The sequence below is a fragment of the Mobula birostris genome, chromosome 10 (assembly GCF_030028105.1).
Source record: "Mobula birostris isolate sMobBir1 chromosome 10, sMobBir1.hap1, whole genome shotgun sequence".
Classification (NCBI taxonomy): domain Eukaryota; kingdom Metazoa; phylum Chordata; class Chondrichthyes; order Myliobatiformes; family Myliobatidae; genus Mobula; species Mobula birostris.
In genome coordinates this window covers 120747616-120771910 of record NC_092379.1, presented here as the reverse complement: position 1 = coordinate 120771910, position 24295 = coordinate 120747616, and the positions used below count along the sequence as shown (strand labels likewise).

The 24295-nt window shown below is 41.8% G+C and overlaps 1 protein-coding gene across 2 annotated transcripts in view; it reads left to right on the top strand.

The window, feature by feature from the left end:
• The window catches only part of LOC140204288 (serine/threonine-protein kinase PAK 3), a 248300-nt gene that overhangs the window by 39380 nt on the left and 184625 nt on the right, over positions 1–24295 (top strand). The window lies entirely within an intron of this gene.

The following is a 24295-nucleotide window of genomic DNA, read 5'->3' as shown; positions in this document are numbered from 1 at the left end:
TTTATTAATGTTAAACTACATTTTAAGCTTTATTTCTTTCTCCCCACCCCACCCCCCTAACCCTGTTGCCGATCTCCAAACACCTGGGAGTGAAATACATTGGACTGGTGCATCTGGCCTTCCTAGTCATTCTAGAAATTAGATCAAGGGTGAGGGGATTGGTCATGGTTTAATTTAACAACTGAATTATTTTAATATATTTTAGAGTTACAGAAGAAAATGGCCGTACTAGACACGAGGGGACACTTCATTTCTTTTTTCAATCTGTTGTCCTTGAAAAGTGAAGTAGAATCTACCATCAAACACCAGGCAATGGTCTTTACTCCAGAAAATTGCCTACCAGCAAACCATCTAAAGTCAATTGACCCTTCCCGTTCTATTTAGATTACTTTGGCTGCCCCAGTATTGATTCAATTGAAGAAAACGACAGCTGGAGCTTAGTGATTCTTTGAAAAGCGTGAGGCTGCTCTGAAAAAGTGAGCTTATTGGTTATTGCAACCTTGTCAGTTTAACCGGTACGCAGCCCGACATGATCAGTGCTGATATTGGACAAGGAAGCACAAAGTATCACCATTACGATTTTTCAGCTTTGGGCAAGTATCTTGTTTATTTAGGCGGCTCAATCATTTGCTGTTTTTTTTTGGCATCATAGAAACTGTTTGCATTTCTTCCACCTCACCAGTCACATGTATGTCTAAAGTGTTGTACTCAGAAAAGAGAAGCAGAATGTGTTCTGTCAATCTGCTCAAGCAATTCTAGAGCTTTGCAGTTAAAGTGCTTGCCCCAGGTGAATGTTGTTGAAAGGAATGATGGAGATTAATTTCAAATCAGGAGAGATTTTTCTGTTATTTATTACACCACAAACCCAGTGTTTATATGAATTTTAACGTAAAGAATGAAGCTGGTACAGCTGATCTTGATAGGATCCCTTTTATACAACATTTGTTCTCAATGGTTTCTCTTTGAATTGCGCATCACTTGAAACACTTTGTCTGGCAGGGTAGTAGGAAAGAAGTAGCCCATTTATTTCTGTCAAATGAGAAGTCTGATTTTAGTCATGAGTGATGATTTTATTTTCAAGGACCACACTGGGCAAATTGAAATTTATAAAGTTATTGAAGTCTGTGCACAGGCTGACACTGAACAGATAATGCTCAGTTGGTCAGACAACATGAGTTAATGTGTCGGGCCAAAGACTCTTCATCAGAAATGAGAAGTTGCAGAGAGAGTGGGGGATATGATTCTTTTTTTGTGTTTTATTTCTCAGATTTCTAGTGTCTGAAGTATTTCCAGAATGTGGTATGACAGTAATATTTTACTTCATTATAAAGAAGTATTTTTCATCTGTGCTAATATCCAGGTCGATGGCTGTCAACTTAAATTTTGTCTGATAGTACCTCTCTGAAATATTTTGATCTATTTCTATGCTCATGATGGCATTTAAATAATTTTTTTTTATCTTGTATGTTGGCGAGTTATGATGAGATCTGGAAGCATTAGAAAAATGAATCTTAATTAATCTTTTATATTTCAATAATGTGAATCTAAATGTTAATTCATACCCCTTCCCATTCATCTGTGGAATTGTGATGGCAGTGGAGGTGTATGTAATTTCTTATCCTCTCTCCAGAAATTTTTATTGTTTTTCAATTTTACTTTCCACTTTGAGTATGGAGACTATCTTTCAGTGGAATATTGTGTTCCTCAGAGTTCATAAAGCAAAGATGATTTGTGACAGAAATGTAATTGCATCTTAAAACTTGTGGAACACTGAGTACAGATTAAGAACGGGATGGGAAACTTTTTGTCATCAATCCACCAAGTGCTTGTGGGCTGGAAACTTGGCAACACTTGTGGGCTGCCTCTGGCAAATACTTGGACTGTGTTGGTTGTTGACACAATAATACATCTATTAGACCATAAGATATAGGAGCAGAATTAGGCCCTTTGGCCCATCGGGTCTTCTCCGCCATTTCGTCATTGCTGATTTTTCCCTCTCAGCCCCAACCTCCTGCATCCCTTCATGCCTTGACCAATCAAGAATTTGTCAAACTCTGCCTTAAATATACATATAGACTCTGAATCCACAGCTGGCTGTGGCAAAGAATTCTCGCAGCATGTTTCGATGTACATGTGACAAATAAAAGCTCATCTTTAATGGATTGGACAATTTAAAATGAGAGTTCTTTTGAAATGTTCCCCATTTAATTATTTTGCAATAGAATTAGTTAAAAAAAGTTGCATAAAAATACCACCAGCATCTTCAGGTGTTGCTGAGACTACTGTACTTGGTTATAACCAAAGCCAACCATCTCAACTGGGTTCATTGCTTCTGCTGGATGAACCTCAAAGTCAATTACATCATTTCCTGCTTCATTCTGTGGACTGTGGCTCCTGAGGTGCTGCATCATGAATTGAATCTACTCTCATTAACATACTTTTTCATCCTGTTTTCCCACCAAACATTCTGTTTGCTAAAGTGGGCATCCAAAAGTTCTAGTCATTTTTTTTTAACTTGTGGCACCTCAGCTGAAGGTTTATTGTTACTCTCTCTAGTAGCTGGTACCAGGTAATCCAACCCTGTTTTATTTTTTAAATTAGAGTTTATCGTGAGACTTTTTTTTAAGCATTTGTTTTTACAAGTTTGCATTCTTTGTGGAATTCTGTCATCAGGAATGGCATTGGTGCTTTTGTGCTCATAAGATGGCTGGGGAGAAAATAAAATTGCCACTTTTTATTTCCTAGGAAGTAGAAAGCAAATATGTGTGAGATTGCTGTGGACTTGCAGAGTTTGTGTTGACTGTGGAAAGGTTGGCGGTTTCTTGAGAGAATGAGAGCCACAAACCAGCAACTTTGTGCTGCTCGTTCATCTTTTTATAATATTCATCCACACAAATTATTTCCTCTTTTGGTGTGGAGCATTGTAGAAACATTTAAAAGTAAGAATTCAGTATTTCCAATTGTACAGTTCTCTGTAGAAATTTTCAGCCTTGTTCAGCCTATTGTCTATGCCAACCAACAAAGAGACTCTATATGTAAACATGAGGAATTCTGCAGATGCTGCAAATTCAAGCAACGCACAGCGAAGTTGCTGGTGAACGCAGCAGGCCAGGCAGCATCTCTAGGAAGAGGTACAGTCGACGTTTCAGGCCGAGACCCTTCGTCAGGACTAATAAAGAGACTCTATATTGAGTCTTTCATATTGTGCACTATATCTGATTATCTATTAAGTGTGAGGTAGGATAGATGGGATGACTTGGCTGGGTTTTATGCCCTCTGATTTTTCAGCCCTATGAGTGTTACCAAAATTAGCAACCAAGTCATAAGCTTCCTGTTTCACGATGTAGGCCAAGAGAGTGCCTAAGTGTTAAAATAAAAGCCCTGGACACTTTTTGAGGAGACCAAGCTGCTGAATAAAGAGCCAGCAGCTCATTTACTGCAATAAATGGTCTGTCTGTAAATATGTAAATATATCCTCATTTTGGCCCAAGCTGAGATCATTATTGCACCAAATTGTTGATGTGCCAACTTTCCTTTAATTATTTTGCTAATGACCACTTTTTTTTTAACAAACACTCTTGTAGAGGAATCCCATTTATTGCTCAGCAGAGCAGATTGCTGTTTCTCATTTATCACAGATGTAAGGACATTACCTTTCCTCAGGCTAAAACCCGTCATGATTTGAGCTTTGCATTTCATTATGCTTGTGAAAAATTCTGGTGCAATTTGGTTTTGAAAATTTAAGTGGGGAGAAAAATAAAAGTGTGTGTGGGGGGGGAATAAAACAGTTATTTTAAAAAATCATACTCTCTTTTCTGAACATCCAGCTGGTGCAGTTTAGCCATCCAGTTCAACAGTCCAACATATAAAAGGACTTCACTCAAATGGAAAGGGATTTCTAAAAACAGCTTGCTTTTTAAAGAAATAAATACATACTCCTCCCTCTTAGTTCCCCTTGCCCCCACTCCGCTCCCAAATGAGGCTCACCACCTGGCACCTACCGCACTGCTGTCTTCAGTGCAGAATCTTAAAATGGCTAAACAATGGTGAACAGACCCAGTACATAAAGCACGCATGCACCAATCGGTTGCTCTGTCCACATTCCCAGCCCAGCTGCCGAGCCGTAGAACCTGCACCTGCTCCCTTGCCCTGGCTCACAGCCGTGCAGCCACCAACAGGATTTCAGCGATTGCTTTTATATTCAGCAGAGCCACTGAGACAAAGCGACATTAACATGACAAAGTGTTTCTCTTTTAACCCTCGAGTGCCAGAAGGCTGTTTATTGGCCCCGAAAATGCACAATGTGTGCACATTTGGTGTAGACATATTTTCTTTGTTTCAAATAGTGACTCTAAAAATTCAAGAAGTGTACAGAGGCAAAAGAAATTGGATTATTTTTCGATTAGACATTTGGAAAAGCTGATTTATTTTTTCCCTCTTTGTGGTGTAGAATGGGATTACGCAGTCATTGAAAAGTTTAAGTGCACTGCCCAATTCACGCAGGTTTACGGTTACTTTGCAGAGCTTAATCAAGAGTTCGTGTCACGATTTTTCCATATTTCCAACTTGCCGATTAGACTATAAGACATAGGAGCAGAATTAGGCCACTTGGCCCATCGAGTCTGCTCCACCACTTCAAAATGCCCGATCCATTTTCCCTTTCAGCCCTAAACCCCTGCCTTCTCCCCGTGTCCCTTCATGCCCTGACCAATCAAGAATCTATCAACCTCTGCCTTAAATATACATGCGATTTTACTGTAGGACGGCTGCACTGGCATGGCCCAACAGAGCTGCTCTGCTTCATCAACTAAGAAGCAGGGAGGAGATTTCTCTGTGTTAATGAAAACAAATCTGGTCATTGACTGTCACTTCTGTACACAGGCTCTGTGTCTGTAGCATGACTGATCTTGGAAAAGAACCAATTCTATAGGCTGGTCAGCCTCTTTCTGTGTGATATTCCATAATTGTATGATTTGAGTGAAGCATAACTTTCAGTACTGAATGCGCTGTGCTTGGTTGTAAAAATGTAATTGTACTTGGCCTTTCCACCATTTCAGTGGAGAATGTGTTATGAAAATCCTGGAAAGACAATTCAACCAGTAATGTTGAAAAGTGACCTTGTAAAGCTTATCTATGGTATAGGGAGATCCTGAGTTTGATCTGACTTTTAACAAATTGCTAATTTTAAAAAGGCAGTAATGCTTGTGACAGGTTAAGAGTAATGTGTAAAACTTTCACCTTATATCAAGTTTTGCAATGACTAGGGAGGGTAAAAAATAACTTCGTACTCTGCTAGTTAGTAATACTTCACACTCTTTCATCTGCTGTATTAAACCTGTAGTTTTACCTAATTTGCATTGTTTAGCAACAAGACAAGTTCATGCCTTACTGAGAAACAAATTCCTTGGTTAACTGCTTTGCTGCTATTCTTGTTTTCCACGTGTCTTGCTTGTCAAGTAGCAATACCATGTCAGAGAGGATTCTGGACTTTTTGTAACTGTACAACATTGTCTCATTTTCCTGTAAAGTCTGAGTGGTCATCAGGTGATGCCTAGTGAGTGTTCCAGTTGTGTTGAAAGCAGATTTCTCTGAAATAGAATTGGGAGTCCAATCTGTGAGGCGAAGTGCAGCTCCAATACCATATTTAAGTTTGCTGAGGACGCCACTGTTGTTGGCCGAAACAAAGATGGTGACGAATTGGCATATAGGAGGGAGAGTAGGAGTCTGGTTCAATGGTGCCATAACAATGCCGGCAAAACCAAGGAGCAGATTATTGAATGCAGCTGGAGTTCACCAGAGGTCCACGGGCCAGTCCTCACCAGGTGATCGGGTGGAGAGGGTCAGCAACTTTAAATTCCTTGGCATTATCATTTTAGAAGATTTTTGTCCTGGGTGCAGCACGTAACTGCCATAACAAAGAAGGCATGGCAGCACCTCTACTTAGAAGTTGGCACAGATTTGGCATGTTATCTACAACTTTGACAAACCTCTATATATGTATACTAACTGGTTTCATCGAGATCTGGTTCGGAAACGCCAATGCTCTTGAACGGAAAAACCTACACAGTAATGGATACAGCCTAGTCCATCGTGGGTAAAGCCCCACCATTGAGCACATTTGCAAGCGGTGCTTTCGCAGGAAAGCAACATCCATTGTCAACGCCATGCCCTCTTCTCTCTGCTGCCATTAGAAAGAAGGTACAGGAGCCTCAGGTCCCTTACCACCACGTTCAAAAACAGTTACTACCCCTCAGCCATCAGGCTCTTGAACTGGGGCATTTGATTACGCAACATATGGGCTCATTTTTAAGGATTCTACGACTTGTGTTTTTTATTTATTGCTTATTTATTTATTATAATTATTTTTGCTATTTGCACAATGTGTTGTCTTTTGCACATTGTTTGTCTGTCTCTGTCCTGTGTGGTTTTTCATTGATTTTATTGTGTTTGTTTCTATTTACCGTGACTGCCTGCAAGAAAATGAATCTCAGGGTTGTATATGGTGACCGGTGTGTTCTTTGAACTTCCTTTCAGTGCTGGGAACGTGCCCGCACTGGCAAAGTAAGATGTCAGTTGGGTTACCCTGATTTATCATGAATAAAACCTTGAATAAGTCTGCCAGGAACTGAACTGTTAATGGTTTTCTTCCCTCCCCCCCCCCACCCACTTTATTCACATAGTTCCTAACCTGCTGAGAATTTCCAGATTTTCTGTTTTTATTTCAGATTTCCAGCATCTGCACAAATTCCTAGGAATGTGTGCGACAGATGTTGATGTTGGTCTTGGAGACTCCTCATCAACTGCCCGATACACAATATGCCTTTGACATGGTGCTATGCATTTTATATGTTCGGAACATCCCAGGTATGGCGGTATACCAGTGACCAGTTGCTTCAAGTCCCCAAGGGAAGGGTATCTGCAGAGAGCCATTACTTCCCTTGAGCTCAATTGCTTTTCAAAGTGAACTCTTCAAATAACAAGCCGTCAGTCCCTTCCTTCAGTAGGTCTTCCTCTATTTTAAGCACGAGTCAATTTCAGAGCTTGCTGGCGGATAAGGCCGTAAGACATAGGAGCTGAGTTAGGCCATTTGGCTTATTGAGTCGGCACCGCCATTCCATCACTGCCGATTTGTTTTCCTCCCTCAACCCCATTCTCTTGCTTTCCCACCCTCCCTGTATCCTTTGAGTGTTGATGCCCTTACTAATCATGAACCCATCAACCTCTGCTTGAAACATGCCCAGTGACTTGACATCTGTAGCTGCCTGTGGCAATGAATTGCACGGGTTCACCACCCTCTAGCTAAAGAGATTTTTCCTCATCTGTTCTAAAAGGGATGCACCTTCTGGTCTGAGACTTCCCCACTTTTCGAAACATCCTTTCCACATCCAGGCCTTTCAACATTCGATAGCTTTCAATAAGATCGCCCTCATTCTTCGAAACTCCAGTGAGTACAGGCCCAGAGCCATCAAACACTTCCCACAAGTTAACCCTTTCATTCCTGGGATCATTCTCATGAACCTCTTTTGGGGCCCTTTCCAATGCCAGTCTATCCTTTCTCTGATAAGGGGCCCAAAATTGCTCTCAATATTCCAACTGCTGTCTGACCCACGCCTTTTAAAGCCACAGCATTATATCATTGCTTTTGTATTCTAGTTCTCTCAAAATGAATTAGAACAGTACACTTGCTTTTCTTGCCATTGACTCAACCTGCAAGTTGACCTTTAGGGACCCCCCCCCCCACCCCAATTTCAGAATTTGCTCTGCCTTAAGAAAATGCATTCCCTTCAGCCCACAGTAGCAAGTGGGTACAAGTTGCTTTCCCAATTGTGTGTGCATTTTAGAGATTCCTTTCAAAGAAATAAGAGGCATTGGAGAATGTGGCATATGACATTGAGCTAAAGATCAGCCATGATCATAGTGAATGGCAGAGCAGGCGTGAAGAGCTGAATGACCTACTGCTGCTGTTATTTCGCTTCTTACCCCCCCCCCCATGATTTGTGACCTTGCCTGAGTATCTCTTGCTGTGGTTCTATTTAGACCGTGTGATAATGAAGGCATGGTGGTTGATTTCCACCTCCAGGATGGTTTTGGTACGTTTTGAAGGTGTCATTGAAGAAACCTTTAGTGTTTTGCTGTTGTACTTTAGGTCAACCATTTCTGAGGCAGCCCTTCAAAACTGAAGATAACAATGTTGCTGCTCCTGCTCTGGAGGTCCTCATGAGGTTATTGTGAGAACTGCGTACTCCTCTCCAGATGAGGGAGGAGGCACCGTGTGCGGCTGTTGGGTAGGCAGTTAGTGATGCTGCTGCTTCTTCAGAGCTTCTGATTGTTTCATGTGCAGAAGCTCAGTGTTTCCTGCGCCATTCTGAATGCTCCTACTCTGATTAAACCATTCGTGGGTGAGATATTCTTCTGAGTCATGGGATGTGTTGCCCTTGAATCTTTTCCTCTGTTGTAACTTGTACCTATCACAGGAAGAAAAATAAAATGCTTACATCTGGGACATAGTGTCGGACACATAAGCCTAACATGGTTGAGTAAGTGGAACGTTTCTTGGTACTGGGAATGCTAGTCTGAGAGAGAACACTGATGTTGGATTGCTTATCCTTGAAGGGTCTTTGGAGGATTTTGCAGAGGAGAGGTTGGTGTTATCTTTCTAATATCTTGGAGCACTTGTTCCAAGTGGTTTGGGTCTCGGAAGCATCTGGAGGGCAGCGTTGGAATAGGATGTAGAATTGTTTTTTTTTCTTGGCTTCCCTATGCTTTCTTGTATTTTTGTATAATCACCCATATATCATTGTTCAATGAATTTTCCAGCAATTATTGCTTCTGTATTTTTGTAGAAACTTTGTTTTCTATGACAGATGTCATACCACTTGAATCTGATTATTTAACAGGCTGATGGTTATCACTGGAATTTTGTTCATCTCTAAGTACGAGATGGTCATGACTTTTTGTTTCTTGTTCTCTCGGTGTTTGTTCTTTGTTCTTGTAATTTTAATCAAATGGCTGTAAGCAGTAAGTTTAATCCTTATTCTTGACTTCCAAAGAACCTTTGGGCTGCAAAAGCATCAGGATCCATCAGCGGAGATTACTGCTGCTCGGTAGATCATGAGTTTGTGCCAAGCCTGAAGTCTTGATTTCACAAAGATGAAAAATTGCATAACAATACTGCTGGTGGAAGGAGCTGTTTTGTTCTGGATGGCATCAAGCTTCTTGATGGCTGGTGGAGCTACACTCATCAAGCTCATATCTTGTAGATGATGGAAGGCTTTGCTGTTCAGGGAAGTGAGATACTTTCAGCGGCATAGGTAGCCTCCGATCTATTCTTGTGGACACAATATTTTTGTGGCAGGTCCTGTTAAGTTGTTGGCATTGGTAAGCTCCAGGAGGTTGATGGTGATAGTGTGAAGGGTAGATGGTTAGGTCTGTCTTTGGAGGACATTGTTTTTCGGTACTGTAGAGCAGCTCGAGGAGTCACTACCTCCCAGGACCAGGCTCCTGGCTTTAATGCTGATCTCGAGTCTCTGTTTGCAGTTTGCACATTTTATTCCTGAAGAGTCTCCTGCAGATGCTCTGGTTTTCTCCCACATCCTAAACACTTGCAGGTTGGTTAGTTAATTGGCCAGTGTAAATTCCCCTAACGTAGGTGAGATGGCAGAATCTCGGGATAAGAATGTAAAGAGAATCTTTCAAAAAAAAAAAAATAATTGAAGTAGGATAAGTGTAAATGGAGTAGTTGATGGTCAGTGTGGATTCAGTGGGCCAAAAAGCCCACTTCTGTGCTGTATTCCCCTTAGATTCCATGTCAAATCATATCAAGTTTGATTGTCATTCAAACCATACATGGATACAGCCGAATGGGACAGCGTTCCTCGGGCCAAGGTACAAAAACATACTCGTGCATTCCAAGTAATGGTGGGGGCGGGGGGGGGGGGCAAGAACATAGTTATGTAAGAAAACAAATTTTAGACCAAGTTCTTAGTCTTGTAAGTTAATGGTTCCTGGCAGCCCAGGCCGTAATTTCACCGATCCACCACTGGGGGCAGAACTGATGGGAGAGGCCACCCCCCCCCCCCCCCCCACCATCACCAGTTGAGCCTGGATGCCACTCCACAATGCAAGCCTGAGAACTGAGGCCTAGTTCTAGTTACAACCATGGTGACACTGTCTCCTCATCACCTGACCCACCCCCACCCCCACCAAACAAGGGAAGCAGGCCTGCAGCAATCAATGTCCAACAGAGTCTTGCAATTGCAAAAGAGACATCCAAGACAGTCATTCAGTTTCACTGCATGTCAACTTCGCGCCAACTCAAAGGCACCAACTCCCGCGCCTCCAAGTAGCAGGTTGAAGTGTGCTCTGCACCCAGGTCAGCTCTTCCAGACCCAATCCAAGTTCTCCTGCAGCCCGATGGGACGACTCGAATCCCGCCAATTGGACCTCCTCCCCGGCCTGAGAGGGTATTATGTAAATGTAGTGGTATTACATTGGCCACTTGGCAGCCCATGTCAGTTTGATTAAACTGACATGGGTTAGTCTCGATCTTGCCTCAAACAAGAATGGACCGCTTCATTGTTGGAGAGTGAATTTCAGTGAAATAAGGAATTGAAAATTTTGTAGTCATTAATCACTTGTGTTTTTGTTTATAGAAGGAACAACGTTGACGAAGTAACTGAATGTGATTGGGTCTGAAACATTCTGTTGAGGAACTCTTTGGGTGAAGTGATTGGTTTCCAGCAATCACAAATGTCTTGGGTTTGACGAGCTAATGTAGAGTTCTATTTTTTTGTCCGTTCGCACTGTTTTCACTTCCATCTGTATTCCGTGATGTGATAAATACTGCTGTGGTTTTACTCTCACTATTGCTTCACTCACTGAAGCTCAGCTCTTTAGCTGATGTTTAGATCAAAGCTCTGAAACATTGAAGCTCAAACCTAGCATTAGTAAGGAAGTTATTAATCAATGTTGCTTATTTCATTCTGTCATTTGATATTTAAAAGACGATGAAATGAGTAATCCCCTTCTGCAGTCAATCCAAACTTCTCTGATTTATAAAGTTCCTTGTTTTGAGCTTTATCATCCTGCTAATCTCCTTTGTACCTTCTTCCTGTAGGGTGGTGCCTAACTTGGGCCTCAGCTATAGAATTGCATGTAACTAGTAATTTCTAATAAGTTTAGAATTACTTCCTTGTTCTATATTTAATTCTCTAATTTATGGAGACAAGTATCTCATTTTCTTTTATAAACTTTCTCAACTTGTTCTCCCACTTTCAGATTGGTAAATATCTCTGTTAATTAATTCTACCGTGAGAGTATGCCATTTTTTCTATTGTTATTTCACCTAATTCACATTTATCCACATTAGAAGAGGAGAATTTGGTAGTCTTGAAGCAGATAAAGGTGAATAATTCCCTCGTTCCTGAGTGTGTGTATCCTAGGCCATTGTGGGAAGCAGTGAAAGAAATTGCTGGGACCCTGATGGAGCCTTTTGTATTTTCATTCGCCACAGTGGTAAATGGAGTGGTAAATGTTGTGCCTTTATTTAAGGGATTTAAGGATAAGCCAGGGAGCTACAGGCTGGTCAGTCTAATGTCAGTGGTGGATAAGTTTCTAGAAGGGTTTCTGAGAGAAAATTATCTGCCAGCATTTGGAAAGATGAGCACTGTTTAGGTTTAACTGACATGGTTTTGTGTATAGGAAATCTGAAATTCAAGCCTTGCAGCCAGAAGGGTTGATGAGGTCAGGGTGATAGTGAAGGGTTCTTTTTCTGACTTGAGGCCTTTTGAATTAATGATTTGGAGATCAGAGCTGAGACCCATGTTGTTTGTCATGTATGTTAACAATTTGGATGAGAACGTAAGCTGTGTGATTAGTACGTTTGTAGATGACACCAGAATTGATGGTATTGTGGTCAATGAAGAAGGGTGTCTGGGGTCACAACAGGACTTGGACCAACTGAGAAAGTGAACAAGGAATGGAAATGGAATTAAACATAGATAAGCACAAAGTGATTCATTTTGGGAAGTTAAGTCAAGATATACGCGGTGAATGGCGGGGCCCCACAGAGTGTCGTAGAACAGATAGACCTAGGGGTACAAACCATAGAAACCATAGAAACTACAGCACAGAAACAGGTCTTTTGGCCCTTCTTGGCTGTGCCGAACCATTTTCTGCCTAGTCCCACTGACCTGCACACGGACCATATCCCTCCATACACCTCCCATCCATGTATCTGTCCAATTTATTCTTAAATGTTAAAAAAGAACCCGCATTTACCACCTCATCTGGCAGCTCATTCCATACTCCCACCACTCTCTGTGTGAAGAAGCCCCCCCCCCAATGTTCCCTTTAAACTTTTCCCCCCTCACCCTTAACCCATGTCCTCTGGTTGTTTTCTCCCCTTGCCTCAGTGGAAAAAGCCTGCTTGCATTCACTCTATCTATACCCATCATAATTTTGTATACCTCTATCAAATCTCCCCTCATTCTTCTATGCTCCAGGGAGTAAAGTCCTAACCTATTCAACCTTTCTCTGTAACTGAGTTTCTCAAGTCCTGGCAACATCCTTGTAAACCTTCTCTGCGCTCTTTCAACCTTATTTATATCCTTCCTGTAATTTGGTGACTAAAACTGAACACGATACTCCAGATTCGGCCTCACCAATGCCTTATACAACCTCACCATAACATTCCAGCTCTTATACTCAATACTTTGATTAATAAAGGCCAATGTACCAAAAGCTCTCTTTACGACCCTATCTACTTGTGACGCCACTTTTAGGGAATTTTGTATCTGTATTCCCAGATCCCTCTGTTCTACTGCACTCCTCAGTGCCTTACCATTAACCCTGTATGTTCTACCTTGGTTTGTCCTTCCAACGTGCAATACCTCACACTTGTCTGTATTAAACTCCATCTGCCATTTTACAGCCCATTTTTCCAGCTGGTCCAAGTCCCTCTGCAGGCTCTGAAAACCTTCCTCACTGTCTACTACACCTCCAATCTTTGTATCATCAGCAAATTTGCTGATCCAATTTTCCACATTATCATCCGGACCATTGATATAGATGACAAATAACAATGGACCCAGCACTGATCCCTGTGGCACACCACTACTCACAGGCCTCCACTCAGAGAAGCAATTCTGTACCACCACTCTTTGGCTTCTTCCATTGAGCCAATGTCTAATACAATGTATACCTAGTGACTGAATTTTCCTAACTAACCTCCCATGCGGGACCTTGTCAAAGGCCTTACTGAAGTCCATGTAGACAATATCCACTGCCTTCCCTTCATCCACTTTCCTGGTAACCTCCTCGAAAAACTCCAACAGATTGGTCAAACATGACTTACCACGCACAAAGCCATGTTGATTCTCCCTAATAAGTCCCTGTCTGTCCAACTGCTTGTAGATTCTGTCTCTTAGTACTCCCTCCAATAACTTACCCACTACCGACGTTAAACTCACCGGCCTATAATTTCCCGGATTACTTTTCGATCCTTTTTTAAACAATGGAACAACATGAGCCACTCACCAATCCTCCGGCACTTCACCCGTAGACAGTGACATTTTAAATATTTCTGCCAGGGCCCCCGCAATTTCAACACATTTCAACAAGTGCAGAGTTCCCTGAAAGTGATGACACACTTGGGCAGGGTGGTGAAGGAAGCGTATGGCTTGCTTGTCTACTTAGGTTGAGACATTAAGTTCAAGTGTTGGGAAGGCATGTTGCAGCTGTACAAGATGTTGGTGAGACCACTTGGTGTATTGTGTGCAGTCTGGACACTGCTATAGAAAGAATGTGGTTAAGCTAAAGGGGGTGCAGAAAGGAAGACTTGAGTTATAAGGAGAGGTTTGGATTAGTGCGGAGTGTTTTTCCTGGAGTGAAGAAGGATGACTCTCAACATTTAATGAAGCTCCTGAACTGACAGTTGAGGTGCCAAGGCATAGAAAGCTATGGACCAGATGTGTATAATTGGAAGTATAGTGGTTGGCATGGATACATTGGGCAGAAGACCCTGTTTCTGTATTGTATGTTACTGACACGGGTATTAGAATTTTGAAACCAGCACTTGTACCCTTCGAGTCATAAGCAAAAATTGCAGATGTTAGAAATCAAGAAAAAGAACCTAAATTGCTGGAAGTGCTCAGAAAGCCAATCAATGCTAGAGTAAATAATGTTAAAGTTTCTAAAGCAGCTGTTTCTCTGCTTTCAGTAAGTAGATTATATAAAGACCTCAAAATCTGCTGATGCTGGAAATCCAAGCAACAGATACAAAATGCTGGAGAAGCTCAGCAGGCCAGGCAGCATCTCTGGAAAAGAGTAAATAGTCGACACTTTGGGTTGAGACCCTTCATTGATCCTGCCTCATCAGGTTTGCTTATATAAAGACCAGTCTGTTTGAAATCCCTAATTTACATCCCTCTTTGTTATTCAGTCCCCATTAAACTTCCTTATGTACACCTTTTTTTTGTTTGTGATGCCTGTAGGAAGTTACCCTTGTACTGTATTTTCTCTTCAGTTCTACAAACCCAACTACTTTCGAGTGGTATTGGAGCTGGTTATAATTGCTGTGGAGAAGAGTGCACTCCTTTCTGTTCGTGCGCTGATAAATGCAGCGCTACCTTATCAACTGCGGGGCACAAACATGAATTGTTTTCTTCCTCTGCTAAAACCCCCAGGATAACTTGGGCATTAATGTCAATAAACCTTTTGAAGTTTATCACTCTCCTTTTATAATAACGTGAAGTGTACATGATAGTAATGACACTGTTAACCTGCGAATAAGCATAATTGCAATTCAAATAAAATATTAAAAAGATTGGGCTAGGCTTTGTAGCATTAGATCAGATTGAAAGTTTAGAGCACATATACCATAAAAACCATTACATATTACTTGCATGGGATAATCACTGACGCTGAGCAAAAGCCAAATTATTATGTGATTAATTTAATGAGGTCAGCCATTTTGTTTTAAATTAGTGTAGGCAACACCTTGGTTCACAATTTATTAGGGTTGCATACACTCTCCTGGGTGGTCATGTGGTCCAGCAATCTAGTACTGAACAAAAGCTTAGGTGACTTAGCACCATAGCATTCATCTAGTTGATTTCATACTCAATACAGGAAGAATTGGCGTGTGGCTGAGTGGTTAAGGTGTCGGTCTAGTGACCTGAAGGTCGCTAGTTCGAGCCTCAGCTGAGGCAGTATGTTGTGTCCTTGAGCAAGGCACTTAAACCACACATTGCTGTGCGATGGCACCGGTGCCAAGCTGTACCTAGTGCCCTTCTCTTGGACAACATCGGTGGCGTGGAGAGGGGAGACTTGCAGCATGGGCAACTGCCGGTCTTCCGTACAACCTTGCCCAGGCTTGTGCCCTGGAAACCTTCCAAGGCACAAATCCATGGTCTCACGATACTAAGGGATAATAACAGGAAGAAAGTAGTTGCCCCTTCTTTTAAAATTGGACAAGAAAAGGCCATTGGAGGGAAAAGGAACCAGCCTGCTTACCAGCCTACTCTACACTGTTGCAATAAGTTTACTTCTATCTTTCAAGAAATGTTTTCTGGGGTTCGGGATGGGAGTGGAAGGGAGGAGTCACGTCAGCTACTGCTGAAACATTTGGAGTAACAAGCAAGTTTGGGAGCTCTGGCACAAAGCTCAGGAGGACTTGAGTTATGAGGAAAGATTGAATAGGTTAGCACTTTATTTGCTGGAATGTCGAAGATGAAGGCTAAATGCAAGCATTGAGGTTGGGTGGGACCACATGTAGAGGTCAAGGGTTAAGGATGAAAGGTGAAAAGTTTAAGGGGAAATTCTTCGCTCATTAGGTCGTGAGAGTGCCAATATAAGTGATGCATGCAAACTTAATTTCAGTGTTTAGGAAAAGTTTGGATAAGTAGATGGATGGCAGGGGTATGGAGGGCTTTGGTCCCCATGCAGGTCAGTGGGAGTAGGCAGTTTAAATAGATTGGCACAGACTAGATAGGGTGAAGGGCCTGTATCTGTGCTGTACTTTTCTATGACTCTATGAAAGGTTCAGTTGGCTTGAAAGAATTTTTGACTACTATCTCAGGTCTACATGAAACTTAAAGATATAAGTGCAAACATTTCATCACTGCTCATGTCTGGGTGGCTTTGAGTGACCAGGTGCCATGTGTCATGAAATTTGTTGTTTTGCAGCAGTAGTACAGTGCAACACATAAAATAATACTCTAGATTACAAGAAGAATTTTGTTTGTTGCACTGATGTTGATGAAATTTGAAGGATGTTTTGTACTTGGAGAATGAAAATCCCACCAAAAAGTCAGGAGTCACACTTTCCAATGGTTGCTTAAGGCACCCAACGATGTGCCCAAAATTGCTGAACTCTGGGTGAGATGGTTTTTAACTGCATGGCACCTTTTTCATCTGGAATTGTGTGAATAAATTTTCACGTCAGTTAGATTTTTGCATTTCACTTTTCTCAGGTCAGTGTTAGGGACATTGCTTCTTTGGTAATCTGATACTTGAGTCATTGAGAGTTTATCCATAAATAATCACAGAATACAACAATACAGAAGAAGACCTTCTAGTCCAAACATTGGGTAAACTGCCTCTGAAAGATCTGTCAGTTCTCTTCCTTTAAACTTTCATGAAGTATTTTTGAATACTTTTCTACCTTGAAGGCATGAAATAAAATATTTGTCCAGTTACCAGCACTAAATAGAGCCAAGATAAAGTGCCACTGGTTTTCCCTCACTACCTTTACCACTGAATTCATTGGAACCAGATAGGTGAATGTGAGCATAAGATAATTTTATTCACCTGGGTAAATGCAGTTTGCAGGATGCATGTATTTATCCTGTACATTTGCTGGTGAGTGGTGTACTATTTTGCACTAAACTTTATTTCATTACATTGAAATACATTAGGTAGGATAAATTTGTGGATTGATCTTTTCCTTTTCAATTATATATTTACAAATGGTGCAGAAAAATGGCCTGAATAAGAGAATTGCAACCACATTTTCCTTCTCCTTTCAAATCCAGAGGAAAGCGTTTAATACACTTTCTACATAGTATGTTTGCATATTTATTCGAGATACAGCAGGGTAACATGTCCTTCCAGCGCAACAAGCCTGTGTGGCCCAATTACACGCATGTGACTAATTAATTTGAATATTTTTGTATCTAATTCAACAGTTTTTTTTTACATAATTCTAGTATTAGCTCTACATTTTTTTGCAAGTCCTTTGTTATCCCTGAGGTATGGCTATCATTACCTTTGACAAATATCTGATTGACAAAGATGGTGATTAATGATCATCTTGAATCACTGCTCTCGGGTTTCCTTGACAAAGTACCGGTTTTGATGCAGTTGAGTAATTTCTTAGGCTCCTTCGCATCAGCTATTCTTCTGGACTCTTAAGACAAATTTCTGTCAGTAAAAGACATTAATAAATGGGATGGACTTCCCTGCCAATCCAGTATTTTTCTGGTCATTATAACTGATCGCAATTTTGCCTACTCCATTTAACTCCCTGAATATTTGGGTGACAGTAGTGTAGTGGTTAACACAACGTTTTACAGTTCAGGTGATTCCTGCTGCTGCCCATAAGGAGTTTTGTATGTTCTCCCCACTGATGTGTGGGTTTCCTCTGGGTGCTCCAGTTTCCTGCCAGAGTTCAAAGAGGTACCGGTTGGTAGGTTAATTGGTCATTGTAAATTGTCCTGTGGCTAGGATTAAATCGAGGGATTGCTGGACAGCGTGGCTTAGAGGGCCTATTCCATGCTGTATCTCAGTAAATAACCAATAAAATGTGTATCAAATTTCCCAGTTGCCATGGTGGGGTTTTGAGTTCATACTTCAGGATTACTAGTACAGGAGCATATTGGGGTGCACGGTCGTGTAGTGGTTAGCACAATGCTTTTACAGCTTGGGGCCTCTTAGACATTTGTACGTTCTCCCCATGAACTGCATCGATTTTTTTTCCAGGTGTTTCAGTTTCTTCCAACAGTCCAAGGATGTCAGTCAGTTAATTGGTCATTGTAAATTGTCCTGTGATTACTATTAAATAGGTGGTTTGTTGGAAGGTACAGCTCATTGTGCTGGAAGGGCCTGTTCCACACTTCATCTCTGAATAATTTCAAAGTAAATTATCAAAGTACAGTGGATTCCAGTTAATTGGAACACATTGGGACCAGTGCATTTTGGCCCAATTGACCTGAAGTTTCATGGAAATACTTAAAAGGCATAACAAAGACAAACTACTGTTTAACTGAATAGCAAATTATGTATTTAAATGGAATACAGAACAAATTAGAACATTACCAATACTATGCACTCCATAATGTTTAATGGTCATTTCTGGCATCTCCAAGCCTGAATGCTTGAAAGAATAGTAGGCAAAACGGTTCTGAATTGTCTTAGTGCTTCAAGTATCAGTTTCAAAAATCACTGCTTTTTGAACACAAATGCACACAATTAATGCTATTTTAAAAACTATTCGCTCTAGGTATGGTGTAGAGGCTAATGGCCACGTAAGTTCACACCTCACTCTAGTTAGAAACTGAACGGTCTTCTGTCCCAAGTAAGTGACATGGTGTCTCAAGTTAATGAAGAGAATCCGGGCCATTTTCCCAATTTAGTTTTTGTTCCGTAGAGCTAGATAGAACTGACCTGAACATGCCTGGACTGGTTAGATGTTTTGTGGGTTGGTGTTTTATGCTCTGGTTTTCGCTCTTTTTTTGGCATTTGCACACTTCTCTTTTTTGCATATTGGGTGTTTGATGTTTTTCTTTTGGGCTCCATGTTTTTTTTTCTTTGTTTTGTGGTTGTTTGTCAGGAGACAAATATCAGCGTTGTATACTACATGCATATTTTGATAATAAATGTACTTTGAATCTTTGAAGAGTTGTCCCAAATAAGTGATGGCCCTGATTAACTGATGGCCCAATTAAATGGAACCCACTGTGCATATATGCCACCATATAAAGCCCTGAAATCTATTTTCTCGTGGGCATTCACAGTACATACAAATAAACACAATGGCATCGGAGAAAGACTGCACACAAGATGGACAACCAATGTGCAAAAGACAAATGGACAAATGAGAAAAGAATTAATAAATAAGTAAGCAATAAATATTGAACATGAGATGAAGCATCCTTGAAAATTAGCCCATAGGTTGTGGGAAAGGGCAAGTGAAGTTGTCCCCTCTGGTTCAAAAGCTTGATGGTTGAGCAGTAAGAACTGGTGGTGTGGGCCCTGAGGCTCTTGTACCTTATTCCTGATGGCAGCAGCAAGACAAGCATGGCCTGGTTGGTGGGTCCCTGCTGCTTTCCTGCCATAGTGCTCCATGTTGATGTGCTTCAGTGGTGGGGAAGGCTTTAGCTGTCATGTACTAGGCTGTATCCACTACTTTTTGTTGGCTTTACTGTTCAAGAACATTGGCGTTTCCATACCAGACCGCGATGCAATCAGTTAATATATTCTCCACGGCACATCTATAGAAGTTTGTCAAAGTTTTAGATAACGTGCTGAATCTATGCAAACTTCTAAGATAGTAAAGGCACTGCAGTGCTATCTTTGAAATTACCCTTGTGTGTTGGACCCAGGAGACGTTCTCTGAGATGAAAACACCAAGGAATTTAAAGTTGCTGACCCTTTTCGCCTCTGATCCCCTGATGAGGACTGGTTCATGGACTTCCGGTTTTCTCTTCCTGAGCTTAATCAGCTCCTTAGTGTTGCTGACATTGAGTGAGAGGCTGTTGTTGCCGTGGCACCACTCAACCAGATGTAAAATCTCCCCCCACGTGCCAATTCGTGACCTTTGATTCGGTCAGCGATGCTGGTGGCCGTCAGCAAACTTGAATATGGCATTGGGGCTGTTCTCAGCCTCGCAATCATAAGTGTAAATCGAGTAGAGCAGGGTGTTAAGCATACAACCTTGTGGTGCACCTGTGCTGGTGGAGACTGTGGAGAAGATGTTGCCAATTCGGACAGACAGGAGTCTGCAAGTGAGGAAATCGAGGATCCAGTTGTACAAGGAGGTATTGAGGCCAAGGTCTTGAAGCTTATTGAGTAGTTTTAAGAGGATGCTAGTATTTAACACCAAGGTGTAGTCAGTGAAGTGTGGGTACCTGAGAATGCAGAAGCAAGAGGTTAAAGTTACCTGTGAGCACTCCAGCTGGTTGAACAACACAGGTCTATATTACTCGGCCAGGTACCCTGTGAGAACCAGCTGCTTTCTCTGGGTTCACCCTTCTGAAAGATGCTCCCTTGTTGGCCTCAGGGACTGAAATCATTGGCTCATCAGGGGCTGTGGGAGTTTGTGAAGGTGCCTCCATGTTTTGATGGTCAAGGTGAGCATAAAAGGTATTGAACTCATCTGTGAGCAAACATTGTTGTCACCTGTGACGCTTGGTTTCACTCTGTTGAGGTGATGCATTCAAGGCCCTGCTACAGCTGTCGCAGAATTCGGTGATTCGAGTTGGGTCCGGAATTGTCATTTCATATGAGAGATAGTCATAGTCGTACTTTATTGATCCCGGGGGAAATTGGTTTTTGTTACAGTTGCACCATAAATAATTAAATAGTAATAAAATCATAAATAGTTAAATAGTAATATGTAAATTATGCCAGGAAATAAGTCCAGGACCAGCCTATTGGCTCAGGGTGTCTGACCCTCCAAGGGAGGAGTTGTAAAGTTTGATGGCCACAGGCAGGAATGACTTCCAATGACGCTCTGTGTTACATCTCGGTGGAATGAGTCTCTGGCTGAATGTACTCCTGTGCCCAACCAGTACATTATGTAGTGGATGGGAGACATTGACCAAGATGGCATGCAACTTGGACAGCATCCTCTTTTCAGATACCACCGTCAGAGAGTCCAGTTCCATCGCCACAACATCACTCGCCTTACGAATGAGTTTATTGATTCTGTTGGTGTCTGCTACCCTCAGCCTGCTGCCCCGGCACACAACAGCAAACATGATCGCACTGGCCACCACAGACTCGTAGAACATCCTCAGCATCATCCGGCAGATGTTAAAGGACCTCAGTCTCCTCAGGAAATAGAGAAGGCTCTGACCCTTCTTGTAGACAGCCTCAGTGTTCTTTGACCAGTCCAGTTTATTGTCAATTCATATCCCCAGGTATTTGTAATCCTCCACCATGTCCACACTGACCCCCTGGATGGAAACAGGGGTCACCGGTACCTTAGCTCTCCTCAGATCTACCACCAGCTCCTTAGTCTTTTTCACATTAAGCTGCAGATAATTCTGCTCACACCATGTGACAAAGTTTCCTACCGTAGCCCTGTACTCAGCCTCATCTCCCTTGCTGATGCATCCAACTATGGCAGAGTCATCAGAAAATTTCTGAAGATGACAAGACTCTGTGCAGTAATTGATGTCCGAGGTGTAAATGGTGAAGAGAAAGGGAGACAAGACAGTCCCCTGTGGAGCCCCAGTGTTACTGATCACTCTGTCGGACACACAGTATTGCAAGCGCACGTACTGTGGTCTGCCAGTCAGGCAATCAAGAATCCATGACACCAGGAAAGCATCCACCTGCATCGCTGTCAGCTTCTCCCCCAGCAGAGCAGGGCTCTGGAGGTCGTACTTAAACATCCCAAAGAGGAAGAAGTATCCTAAAGGCAAGATAACACAACCGTGGCTAATGAGAAGTCAAAGCCAACTTAAAAGCCAAAGATTGGGTATATAATAAAGCAAAAATTAGTGGGAGGTTAAAGGATTAGGAAGCTTTTAAAAACCAACAGAAGGCAATTAAAAAGTCATTAAAAAGGAAAAGATGGAATATTAAAGTAAGCTAGCCAATGATATTAAAGAAGATGCCAAAAGTGTGTAAAAAAGAGGTGAGAATGGATATTGGACAGCTGGAAAACTATACTGGAGAGACTGTAATTGGGGACAAGGAAATGGTTGTCAAACAGAATAAGAATTTTGCATCAGTCTTCTTGGTGGAAGATACTAGCGTTATGCCGGAAGTTTGAGAGTGTCACGGGGCAGAAGTGTGTGACATTGCCATTACTGCGGAGAAGGTTGTTGGGAAGCTGAAAGGTCTGAAGGTATGTAAGATAGTATACTCCACGGTTCTGAAAGAGGTAGCTGAAGAGATCATGGAGGTATTAGTAATGTTCTTTCAAGAATCACTAGTTTCTGGAAAATGGTAAAATTGCACTCCACTCTTCAAGAGGAGAGGGAGAGAGGAAGAGGAAGAAGAAGAAGACGACTACTACAGGCCAGTTAGTCTGACACCAGTGGTTGGGCAGATGTTGGAGTCAATTATTATGGATGGGGTCTTGGGGTACTTGGAGGCACATGACAAAATAAACTCTAGTCATTCTCGATGAAGTGTCTGGGCCCGAAACATCAACTTTTTACACTTTTCCAAAGATGCTGCCTGGTCTGCTGAGTTCCTCTAGCATTGTGTATCTTGAAAGGAAATTATAAGGCAGTTAGTCTGACCTCAGTGGTTGGGAAGATGTCGGAGTTGATTGTTACTCATGAAATTTTTGGGTACTTGGAGACACATGATAAAGACCATACAGGATTAGACCATTCAGCCCATTGAGTCTGTTCCGTCATTCCATCATGGCTGATCCTGGTTCCCACTCAACCCCATGCACCTGATTTCTTGCCATATCCTTTGATGCCTTGACCAATCAGGAAGCTATCAACTTCCACCTTAAATATACTCACAGACTTGGCTTCTGCCGCAGTCTGTGGCCGAGCATTTCACAGATTTACTACTCGCTGGCTAAAAAAATACCTCCTTTCCTCTGTTCTAAAGAGTCGCCCCCTCAATTTTGAAGCTGTGCCCACTTGTTCTGCATACCCCCACCACAGGAAATATTCTGTCCACACCCGCCCTATCTAGTCCTTTCAACGTTTGGTTTATTTACACAGTACTGTGCAAAAGACTTAGCCACTCTAGTTTTTTTTTATATTTGGTTTCAGATAACCTGATTCCAAAATAGACCATAGTCAGCATAATTTCCTCAAGTGAAAATCTTGCTTGATAATCTGTTGGAGTTCTTTGAAGAAATAACAAGCAGGATAGACAAAGGAGAATCGGTTGATGTTGTGTACTTGGATTTTCAAAAAGCCTTTGACAAAATGTCACACATGAGGCTGCGTAACAAGCTACGAGCCCGTTGTATTACAGGAAAGATTCTAGTGTGGATAAAACTGTGGCTGATTGGCAGGAGGCAAAGAGTGCGAATAAAGGGAGCCTTTTTTGGTTGACTGCCAGTGATTAATGGTGTTCCACAGGGGTCTGTGTTGGGACAGATTCTTATTATGTTATATGGTGACGGAGTTGATGGATTTGTTGGAAAATTTCAGGAGGGTATAAAGCTAAGTGGAGGGGCAGGTAGTTTTGGGGAAGTAGGCTACTGAAGAACGTAGACAGATTAAGAGAATGGGCGAAGAAGTGGCAGATGGAATACAGGGTTGGGAAATGTATGGTCATGCACTTTAGTATAAGAAATAACAGGGTAGACTGTTTACTAATTCTCTGAAGGTTAATTTGCAGTTGAGTATTTTGATAAGGAAGACAAATATGATGTTGGCATTTATTTCAAGAGGACTAGAATATAAAAGCAAGGATATAATTTTAAAGCTGTCTAAAGCTCTGCTGAGACCTCACAGAGTACTGAGAGTAGTTTTGGGCCCCTTATCTAAGAAAGGATGTGCTAACATGGGTTTGAAGGAGTTTCACAAAAATGATTCTGGGATTGAAAGTCTTGCCATATGAGGAGTGTTTGAATGTTCTGAGCCTCTACTCACTGGAATTCAGAAAAATAAGGGGAGACCTAACTGAAACCCATCGAATGTCGATATACCTCAAAAGAGTGGATGGGGAGAGTCCAAGACCATAGGACGCAGCCTCAAAATAGAGGGATGTCCTTAGAGGAGTAATTTCATTTCCAGCAAGTGGTGAATTTGTGGAATTTGTTTCCAAGGGTGGCTGTGAAGGCCAAGGATTTATGTATACTTAGAGGAGAGTTTGATAGTTTCTTGATTGATCAGGGCATGAAGGGATACAGGGAGAGGGCAGGAGATTGGGGCTGAGAGGGAAAGCAGGTCAGCTGTGATGAAATGGCAGAGCAGACTCGATAGGCTTAATTCTGCTCCTATATCTTATGGCCTTATGGTCTCTTGTATTTTACCTGATTGCCAGACCTAGATGTCACTGATCTGGCCTTCTACAGATTGTGAATCTCATGTTTCATCCAGGGCTTCTGGTTAGGGAAGACTCTGAATGATTTTGTGGAAACAGTCAT